The following is a 12,390-nucleotide window of genomic DNA, read 5'->3' as shown; positions in this document are numbered from 1 at the left end:
GGGTAATTACCTTTGAATAGCCTAAATAGCTTAATTAGCTAATTAGCATAATATGTTAATCTTAACCGAGGAAGCCTGGATATTGCTAATTTCAGTACAGGAAGCCTAAAGACAAGGAAAACACAGCTTTTTAAATATTTTCTATAATGAGGAATCTATTTATAACACAATGGTTTTTTTTTTTTCGATTTCAAATGATGCAAGTGTCTTAACTTCTGCGATTAGCATAATGATCTAATTTGCGTAGTACATGATATAACACCGAGGAGCATTATGACCTGGAAAAGTGGTTAAGTGCAAGGTCTTTTGTTGTTCCATTTGTTGTACACGGATTTTGAAGTAAACGAAGTAATTTTATTAGCCTAATGAGCATGTTCAGCTAATAAGTAGAATATGTAATATGTTGTATGTTAATACATGTATGTTTTTAAGTTTAATACAGGAAGCCTGAAAACAAATAAGTACGGTTTTTAAGGGTTTTTTTATGAAGAGGAATACATATTTAACAACGGTTTTTATTGTACAATGAGCTAATTTGCATATTTGTTATAGTCCAAATAGACCGATTCGGGTTCGTTGAGGGCAGCAGACAATTTGTGGCAGAGCGGGTTAATAGTTTTATGGCACTGGGCGCAGCCATAGTGGGTGTCTCAGCCGACCCCCTGCTCTCCCCCACCCCCGGGCAACATGTTTATCACGCACTTGTAACAAAGGTTCGCGCACTAAGCAAGCGTTCGCGCACTCAGTACGAGACGCCTATTGGCTAAAACGACCATGCATCAGTTTTTCATTCCGCGCGCGGAAGGGGTGGGGAAGAGGAAGGGGGGGGGGGGGGGGGGTCGGCTGAGACACCTCGTTAATGGCGCTGCCCATGCCAGAAATACACATAGCGCGTCACAGAATCGGTCTATACCGTGCGCGTGACCTTAAGAAGTTGATTGCTACAGGATAGATTTTTTTTTTTGTGTTTAATCATACGAGAGAAGTTGTTTGCTACAGGATAGATATTTTTTAATCATTCAACAACGAAAGACCTTTAGTTTGCTTTATAGGGGATGCCCACTCCCATCCCCACCCATCCCCCCCCCCCCAAATAAAAACTGGCGTCAGAATTGAATTCCTGCACAACGTATTCTACATAAAGCTAACGAGATGATAATGCTGATCAGACTACTAAATTGTAATTGCCTCAGGCTACCAAGGTGGCAACGAAGCCTTATCTATTCTTCAATACAAGTATCCATCTCAGACATTAGTCAACAACAACTACAAGAAACAAAACTTGTCCAGGCCATATACGTACATGGTGTATGGTGCTATCTACTTCACTTTTGTACATATGAAAATCTATTCATTATTCTAACTATATTCCTTACTTTTAATAATCCCACTTGCACCATATGAATATGGAAAGTGGTGCTGTATTTCTAGTATAAAATCTCGGAAAGTTACAATAACTATTGCCTGATTTTTTTTTAATAGCTTAATATGCTAATGAGGCTTAGAACAATGATTGCTCAAGATGGAAACCAAGCTTAATTTACTACAATACCAGTCTAAAATAAGAATCAACAACACAATTTTGTACGTAGCAACTTTGTCAGGTCATATACATGGTATGGTACCATGTAGCATACCATAAGCACATCTTGAAACTGTTTTGAATTCTAATTATATTTTGGACACTTACATACGTAAATCCTCTATTTCTGAACAACCAACCTATTGGTATTGTGCAGCAAACCACGAAAGAAATAAGAAAAGAAATTTGAGCTTTGCGGGTGTTCCAAACTCAATTGTATTTCAAATCTGTCTTTTATTCTAGCAAGTACCTAATTCTCAAAACTTCCCCAAGTTGACAATGTATTTTTCTCAAAGTGTTTATAATCATTATTATATGCATTCCTTGGATCAAGGTTCATGTGGATGGCGAAGTTGTTTCAGGAAGATATCACACTGTATTTTATCAAGTTTCATGATTGAACTTGATAAAGAACAATAGAAATACAAGTTTTGTGGTATTTGACGTCATGACCATGTAACCGTTTCCAGCAGAAGAAATCTTAGTTAATTAAACGTGTGCTACATCTCCAAATGCTCGATTAATTCTAAAGATGATATATAGCATCAATTTTAGTCTTCATCTTTGACACTTCACCTTTCACCTTCAGTCCCTGACCTTCGACCTGTTGGCTCGCAACTTTCTCAAAGTAATCATTATCTATTACCATACACCAATAGTCCTGCCAATACTTTGAACCATTTTTTCCCCAAAAAATGTGGAGGAAATCGTAAAATCTTAGCATACTTGACTTGATGTTCGACCAAGCTACCCAAATATTTCCCTACAGAATCATTGTGAGGTAACGCGTATATACACCAAGTTTAATTAAGTGCACACATTGAGCCATTTCCGAAATATGAAGAAATACATTATTGAGCATTAAATATTGACCATTAACCCCATGATGACAAAACTTTCCAAGAGAATCATTAAGATGTAAGACAATGTATTCCTACCAGTTTCATGGTAATAATGTACTTTGAGCATGCATTATAATCGAGAAAAAAAGAAAGAAAGTGACATTTTGGCATTTGTACTTCACCTTTTAGCTTCGATCCCATGGCCCAAAACTTTATCTGGTCATACAATACAATGCACTATTAGTCTCTTGAAAATACATTCATACATTGCGTAGATACGGGAAAAATAGTGAAATTCTTCGAATATGACCTCGACGTAATTAACGATGCTCAACAGCACAAAAGGCATAAATCGTTTGCTTTATCTATACTTTTATGAATTAGCCATAGGATTTCACGCAACGACTGAAACAAAAGCAAAGTGGTCTATGTCAAAGACGCGGCGAGAAATGAATTCGTCTATAAACGGTTGATTTAATGATTCATCAGGACTGATGTGTTGTGGATGATGGCGTTTTATGTGTGTCCGACGATATAAGGATTTCAATCATTTGTCTATGAAATCATTAATTGGCACATAAGCATGCAGCAATGGTCCATGACAATAGAAGTAGAATGGTTAGTGTTAAGACACAGCGAAAAGTGACTTAGACGTTGTATGTATAAAATAGACATATACAAGAAACAGTCACGGTGTGAATTTTCTTCAATTTGTCTCCCTCTGCAAATAAAATTTGTTAAGACCGCAACTGCTGATCTGTGATTTTATATTTTAAAAAAAAATCGTGAAAAAGGAACCACGGGACTCGAACCTGTCATCTACTGCTTTCCGGGCAGCGACACTACCACCAGGCTACCCCTGGTTGCCGGCAGTGATACGATGAACTAGGAATAAATATCCACGCTCCGAACTTCCGACATTGTTTTGTCAAGTACATGTAGTCCAAGGTGGACAAGGCATTAATGAAAGCAAGAGAATATTACGGTTAATCAGAGGGGTGAAGGTGGAGATGTGAATTTTCTTCAATTTGTCTCCCTCTGGTAATGAAATTTATTATATTACAGATCAGCATTAAATGACAGATCAGCAAAACTAATAAATTACAGATCAGCAGTTGCGATCTTACAAATTTCATTTCAAGAAAGAGTCGATTTCTAATGATCTCTAATGACAGGTACATTTTTCAATATTATTGTGATCGTGTGTGTCGGACAATAATATACTATGTATAAACGATTTCAAAATAAATGTGTACTGTAAGTTATAGACCTGCATCAGTGGCGGATCCAGAGGGGGGCGCAACCGGCGCACGCCCCCCCCCCCTTTATTTCTCGTCAAAAACAAAAGAAATAAAAAGAAAAAAATGAAATGAAACCCGGAAGTGCCACCAGAAATATTACAGAATTCCTGGATCCGCCCCTGTGCATGCAGTACTAGTTTACGGACACGCGCCTAAATTATAGTTCACAAAGAAACCAGTGAACAATTAGTTCGGTACAAGAGCCGGCAAGAATTTGTATGTCTGCATTCAAGGAAATTCCCATGTATAGTATTTATTTAGTATGAGCATAATGTCAATTTACAGAATACACACACACACACACACACACACACACACACAAGCAATCTCACGTTCACAGTAACACAAAAATAGGAGCATTCATTGATTTTTCTTAATAGAGTTTTCTTTCCCATCTTATGAAAAAGAGATTGTACAATCCAAACATCTTTAGCTTGTAAATCTATGATTCGCTGTATTAAGTGCAGATGCTTATCTTGAGTAATGACAGAGTTGTTGCAATAATTAAGTTACGTTGTCATTCACACTACCCTTCTTTCTAAAACACAAGCACAACCAATATAAAAGCATAAAAGGGAGATGACATGACAATTTCCCATTCTACGATTTACATTCGTACTAAGCTGACTAAGGTTACACTTACTTTGTGTCAAATGAGTGGACAACCTAAAACATGATTGCTGTCATGCCTACTCCAAGCCAATTTTCTTTTCTTTTTTCAAAGATGGCAAATACTAAACACATCTGATGAACAGAGACAAATGCTACGGACGTCAGTAAAACAGCTATATATTCATACCATTTCAGCTGCAAAGACAGTAAAACATTCAAACATTTATACTGTATACATACACATACCTCGTATTCTTACTCAAATCCAATAATCCTACTTAGTACATTTATGACAAATAGCAATATTTAAGTGGAAGAAAGTCAGACAAAATCATATCTAACAGAAGAAATATATCTAAAATTACAGAGTAGGTAAAAAATTTTTTTAATCATTTCTGGAGGACAAGCAAGCAGAACATTTGGAATGAATAGATGCAGTAACGGTATGCAACATTATATGACATGTGCCATATTAAGTGTGCAATCTCATTTTTGTCTTTCCTTCTTTAAAGGCAAGATCATCTTGGTCTTATTATGTCAGACATAGACTCTATTGACTCTTCTCAGATCTGCTCAAAGTACAAGATATGGGTATTTCTTAAAGTTTACACACACCAGTTTAAAAGAGAGTGACAACAGCAATGTTTTGGGGTTTTTTTTCTGCAATCAAGCAAATAGCTTTCTGCGTGCACTATTTAGAATACGAATATGACACAAGTCAAATTGCAGTCCCCTAAAAAGGACAACAAAAATAAGATGAAATGAGGTACTTTTATTCAAATGGCTTCATTCAAATAATATTTAACCATCACATGTTACTACAGTGCACTCCCATTACATAACGAACACAGAATGAATGAAATTTAGTTGGAACGAAGTGAAAATTCAGGTCCCCAAAGTATCGTCATTAAAGGAGAACTCCAGCTGATTTTCAGATATTTACATTTAAACAACTATATATTAGTTATACTATGGGTACAAAGTTTCAAAATTTATAGTGAATTGGGATAAGATACAAACTGTATAAAAATGTTTGCAAAATTTATAACAAATCACAATGAACAAGAATGATGACATAGAAGCTCCACCATAAGAATGCATGAGTAGGGGCTCAAGGAAGCAGAACAAAAGAAGAAAGCACACATAAATTCTACACAGGTGACCTTGTTTTTAAGCAAGCGGTATTGTCATGGAATTGCATTGCTACATTTCTGAAAATGTGAGACTCAAGCATTTTTTAGGGAGCACCCCTACTCATGCATTCTTATGGTGAAACTACTACCTTGTTCAGTGTAATTTGTTTTGGGTTTTTGTAGATACGCATATTGGTTTCTCTGCTCAAGAACCACAATTAATTCCACAAGGGTAAACATGTCAATTTATGAACTTCTGCACATGACATGAAATAATGAAAATCGCCTTAACTTCCCCTTTAAAGTCCATTGTACAAAACTCGCTTAAAACGAACACGGTTATAGCAACATTTTTGTTATATGGAAATATTTTCCGGTCGCCATTGACAAAGGGGAAAACAAAGACATGTGCTCCGTTATAACAAAATGTGACTCGCTTATGAAAATACATAGATAAACAAGCATTGACAGATCGTCTCTGCATAGACATTTGCTTTCTGTGTCACGCCCTGTTCATGACGAGAACTTGTGTTATTACAATACATTTATACGAAATGAAATAAAGTTCATTCTTCCGAAGGTTTGTTATCACCAAACACACAAATTATGATATTCCTAGATGTTTGTTAATTCGGAAATGACAAAGGGCTTGTTATTACGAGCACGGTGGCATTAGTATTCTGAAGGTTTGTGAAGATTTGTATAATGAAGGTTCGTTAATCCAAAAACGAAAAAAAAGGAGTACACTGACAGATCATCAGAATTACATACCTTTTATCATCTTCAGATTAACGAACCTTCAGAATAACAAACCTTTCTCCTTTTCTGTTAGATTAATAAACCTTCAGAATGAACCTTATTTCATTTTCAGATTAACAAACCTTTGGAACAACAAACTTTAACTCACTTTTGAATCTTCGAATCTCCGGAAAAACTAAGCTTCAGAATAACAAACACTGTTTCATTTTCGGATTAACGAGTCTTCAGAATAACGAAACCTGGGAATGGCAAACCTTCCAAATAAGGAGCCTTCGGAATAATGAACTTTGGTCATGACGAACCTTTAGAATGATGACCTGTAACCGATCCACAAGCTATCACTTTCTATACATGTGTTTTGAACTAGGCGAAAAAGTTTAAACAATCTTTAATATGTAATCTTCAGTACTCAAACGAAAACGAGAGAGCACCCCATTTGACATGGCTTCCCAGCGTATGAATATTCAATAAATGACATATAATACACCCATGGGTTACATGTTTTTATACAGTCAAACCTGTCTTAGCAGCCACCTGTCCATATCAACCACTGAAAAATCCCAGCGACCACTCATTTTGTATCCCATGGTGAATATCTAATTGCGAATAACGGCCATAACTTAGCCAAACCGTTAAATCAGCCGTGAATGTGTTGGCTTTTACATTCATTGCGTGAATTCTACCGAGTCCTAGCTTAGTCATAACCACAGACATGATTGACAAACACAGCTCTTCACCTTGAAAGGCTGTCTTACCATTAACCTGACTTGATCTAGGCTTCAGTACTGCAACCCTGAATAGACAATAAGCAAACGACAGCTCCTGATAACATCCTAGAACTACCAAAATTTCCAAAATATCACATCATAAGATCAAAGAATAGGTAGAGTACTGTGCTATACGTAGCTTGTGTCAAATCCATTTTACATTGTACACTACAGTAAGATAAATGAGAGTGAATATCTGAACTCCATTGTTCAAATCAACGCCACTGTTAATATTCTAATGCAGACAACTGACTGCTGATACTCAGTTATTGGTAAAATCAATGAAGACATAATGCAACTAGGAATACATACATGTATGTGGTTTGAAAATAGCATCAGAAATTACCATACTTATGCCCACTCCTGAAATATGCAAGCAGAATTCTGATACAGGCTGCACTAACCATGGACACAAACTAAAGAATAGCCATTTTACCAATACGCGTGTACTTCAAATGCCACGACATACATTATTCCTTTACAATTTCTAAAAGTGCAGCGCAAATTTTCAAAAGATAGCACTACTGCACCTACATAAAGTACTTTAGCATTCACCACAGACTATTGAGACCAGAAATTTCATTTGGTAATTGTGTAGTACAGTATACTTTGTTCCAATGGTAATCAAATTAAGAAATCAACAACAAAGGACTGTTTTGCTTTAATGATATTAACTCTTTATGTGCCATGGTGAAAACCCCCTGTGTGCCACGTTATTCTGAGACACGAAGGTAGTCATGCTTTGAGAAAGAATTATGTTTTTCCAATTTGAATAACTTCTACAAAGTTCTGTTAAGCTGGACATAATAATGAGCAAAGTTAAAGAGGAATGTCAAACTTTGCTCCTATAATTATACAATGTATAACAATTCTATTTTAAATTTTTCTTTTGAATAACCGGTTGCTACATTATTGTAAAGGCATGACTTTTGCACATAAAATAGTGACAGAAACTTAGAATGTACACGCAAATCTATAGTCAGGAACACCGCTTGATAGTCAATCACCACATAGAATGCAAGCCGTATGTGAGAGGAACAAAAGCGCGAGAAACGCTTTGATTGTACCGCGGGATTAGCGATTTATCGATCGGTTTTGGCGGCTTTGTTTGTTGAGCAGAATATGCGAAGTTGGCATGCCATCGACTAAGCCGGACGTGCGAACGTGGCACATAAAGAGTTAAGAACAAAATATTGTTACATTACATTACAATCGATCTCTCCGTATTTGGTTTCCACTGTAGAAAAACAAAACAAAACAAAGCAATACAAGGACACACTGTTCCAAGCAGCAATCCACAAGTGCATATCATTTAGCAAAGTTATTGACAGTACAAATTCAGCCATAGCTACACTGCATATACTGGAATATTTACAAGCTTGCCATACACCATAATATGGCCGGTTGTCTGCGCGGGTGAATTTTGTTGTTCCTTTTTTTCACTCATAAAAGCATTGCAGAATGTCAACAATTCAATTTCGTTTGAAAACAGGTATTCAATTTGGAATATCTGTTGTTCCAGAACACGCGATACATACACGAAAAACATACAATACATACGAATGTAGTGACACACATATCAAACATATAGCATTACCTTGAATATTCACAATGCTTTACTAAGATGTAATATTCTATGAAGATAACTCAGCTGAAAATGTTCTACATTTACATACTTTACATCATTCTAATTTACACTTTATGTGCGTCAAGTTCCACCCCCCCTCTCAAAAAAAAAATAAAAAAATGAATGAAAATCAATTGCATGAGAGGTCAAAGTAATAAAGGAATATTAGATAGAGCTGCATTCAGATGCAGTCAACTGCATTTCACATTATGCCTAAAATTAAAAAAATATTACCCAGAGGTGGAATTAACCCATATCTGTCGGTTGTGTGATTATATGATATGGACTGATCTTGAGAGGGATACAACATTTATTGCCTGAACTAGAATTGTGTTGCCCAAGTCGAAAGAGCAAAGGTAATGTCATATCCCCTGCAAGTAGCCAGATCATATTTATCAGCATTTATCAGCCACATTACACACTGAGAGCTGACTTTAGAATATTGACGATTAATGTACGAGTAATCACATCCTGCAAAGAGAGAAAACAGAAACATTTAGGGCAATTTATCCTTGGAGGCATGGCTACAATGTATGTTCAGCCATCTCTTGCTAACTGTGTCAAGACTTGTCCAGTGTGCAATCACTTGCCAAGTACAGTGCATGAAGTCAGTGCCTGAACTCTTTTGCCACAAGTGTGCGATAGTTTATGCACGCTGCAATAGCATGTTTACAGAGTCTATCCAACTTCCTCTGATGTCAGCTTTATCTTTCTGTGCCTGCCATTTTGCCATTGACTTTTTTGAGTGGGTAATGAAATTATTGACTGGTCAATAGTGATGACAGTCAAAAACTTGGGCAATAAAGAAATTAAAGGGTGTGTACAGTTCTGGTCAAGGTGAGGATTTAGCATTTAACGTTTTGCAAGATATTCAAAATCCACTCTATGAGATGTCAAAGATCACTCTATGAGATGTCAAAGATCATGCAATTCTATGAGGTATCAAAAGTTTATTTGATGAAAATCAGTTTTGAAATGGCTGATATCAAAAAACAAGGTGAAACAAAGAGATCCTAATAAAGTTGTGGCCTGTTGCCTTTTATTATTATCACTTTGATTTTTTGGATATCTCGGCCACTTGAAAACCAGTTTTCATCAAATAAACGTTGAATCCTTCTTAAAGTTACATGCCCTTTCATATTTCATAAGAGGTTTCTCATTACCTCACTTAGGAATGTTCAAAACATGAATCCTCACCTCAGCCAGTACTGTACAGTCCCTTTAACTTGCTCTGCTAAGATGTCTGATACAGTTTATAAAAATTGCAGTTTATAAGCCATCAGTGATACAGGCTATTTCATACATGTTCACTCAAATGTGCTCTCTTAACTTCATAATGATATCATTGACACTTGTGAGAATAAAACTATACATTACTGGTCGGCGATATAAAATGTAAATCAGAGCCCTCTGGAGAATTATGTGATGTCACATGATATAAATATTTGCAAAGTTATGAAATACAAATTTGTTAATAATTATATTGCTTATTAAAGACCTAATAAAATGCTTGCAAAATGTTTTAATATGCAAAAGAAATGTAAAATATATGTCATGATTATCAATGTAAATATGTTGTCAGTGTCGTTCCGGTTTTTATCGCTTCTAGAAACTCCCCCAAATATCACATTTTTGGAGGACCTCGTTGCAGCTTTTGCGAAAAAGATAGTCACGTGACCAACACCCCTGAACCGATTGATGACGTATAAGCACGGAGTTGTGCTCAGTTAGCAGACGCCGCTCAGCACAAGCACTCAGATTACTAGCTTGGTACACGCCCGTACACGTTAGCTAGCCCGGCCAGGCCCGGGCCCCGCGGGATGTGCGCTCCCGGTCGACCCACTGACTGTCGACATGTACGCATTAGTACCACGTACGTTATCACTAAGTTAGCTTGCACAAATACCTGGTACCTCGAGCATAATGTCTTCCCCTATATGGGTAACCTTCGACATTGATGATGATGATGATGATGATGATGATGAAGACTGCAGCTCTGACGATAGCGGAGAAGAAGAGGAGGCACATGAAGTTGAAGTGGAATATGGGGAGGGAGAGGCAGCCAATGAACCAGCAGAACGTTATCGTGGGGCTGCATCTCCCCCGCTGCCAGTGCAAGAGCGTATGAACATGGCACCAAGTCCGAGAATAGACCTCACGGAAACGATCGCCTGGGAAATACAGAGTGGTATGTCTGGTATACCCCCATATAGTTTAACGTTAGAAGGGATATACTGTATTCTACATGATTGACATTGTAAGTTGTAACTGTTTGTCTAGTAAGTAGTAGAAGAACAGACCCAGCTCGCTCACAAAGTGAGCGGCTACTCCGGCCGCAGCAAGCGGGAGCGTCCCGGCTGTGGCCTGGCCCGTTGGCCGGCGCTAACAAGTTAAACTACTAATGCTAGTAGTAGTCTAGTAGTAGATCTAGTAGCAGTCTACTAGTAGTTATAGTAGTCTACTAGTAGTAGTACTAGTAGTACATGTAATAGTCTACAAGTACTAGTAGTAGTACTGTTACTACTAGGTCTAGTAGACTAGTAAGTAGTAATAGCAGAATCTTTGGTAGTAGTACAGAGGCTACACTCTAACGTTTAATAGGGGGATTACTTACAGGGTGGGTCGTGGCTCAAAAAAAAAAGAAAAGACCTAACCAGTTTCACATGGTCAGTTTCTGCAATATTTGTTATCAGTAATTTAGATGCGCCATTTTCTAAGAAAAACGATACTAAGAATGATCGTCGATTTTGGTCGAGTAGTTTTTGTTTTATGCTACAAATCATACTGTGGAAGGAAGCCCCAACGCCGTGCTTATCTACCGATGAACGCCACGGTGGGGCTGAATTCACGAGTAGGTCTAAGCCTATAAAGCAGGCGAGCCGCCGTAGTATTAGTACAGACACGCAGTGGTGGTGGGGCTCTATCGTGAAATAGGCCCCACCGCAGTGCGCGGGCACCGTACCCGTGCGTTTATAGCAAGCAAGGGTAGGTCCTCCTAGGGTTTAGGGTTAGGTAGGGTTGTATTTATGGTTAAATTGGGCGTTAAATTAGTCGAGGGCCATATTAGGAAGTCATTTTCGACGCATTCACGAGTATTGATCTGACTGTGGAAGGCAGCCCCACCGTCGTGCTTACCTACCGATGAACGCCACACGTTGGGGCTGAATTCACGAGTATTTAAACAGGCGAGTCGCCGTAGTATTACTATTTATAGTGGGGTGGCTTAGTGAAATTATCGTGACACGGCGGACAAAAGCATGATTTTTTCACCAAAGGTACTTCATGATGTACCTTCTCAAAAAATAGGGTGCTCCAAGAAAATTGATGCTGGGAAGGAGGTCAGAGGTCAAAGGTCAATGACCTTTATTTGTGAAATAGGTTTTTTGGACATTTCTCAGGTCAGGAATATCCAATCTGGATAAAACTTGGCAGGAAGAATATTGAGAACAAGTAAAATATTTTGATTGAATTTGGGGTGAATTTTCCAAAGGTCAAAGGTCAAAGGTCAATGAACTTTTCCTAAAAATCATGTTTTTGTTTATTTCTTCAGGTAGGAAGATTCAATTTTCACCAAATTTGATATGAACGTTGTATAGAAGGTACCAAGAGTATAAACCAGGGGTCAAAAATAATTGTTGATTTGTGCGTTGCCATGGCAACCCAAAACTAGGGTTTTTAATTGAAGTTAGTTACAGGAGGCTATTTTCCAGTTTGGAAGAGATTCCATTTGAATAGGTACAACTGATCGACGGGATGTATAGAGGTTT

This window comes from Diadema antillarum, unplaced genomic scaffold (assembly GCF_040938485.1).
Source record: "Diadema antillarum isolate AM-2024a unplaced genomic scaffold, OU_Dant_1.0 seq00000527_RagTag, whole genome shotgun sequence".
Taxonomy (NCBI): domain Eukaryota; kingdom Metazoa; phylum Echinodermata; class Echinoidea; order Diadematoida; family Diadematidae; genus Diadema; species Diadema antillarum.
This window is presented reverse-complemented; position numbering follows the sequence as displayed.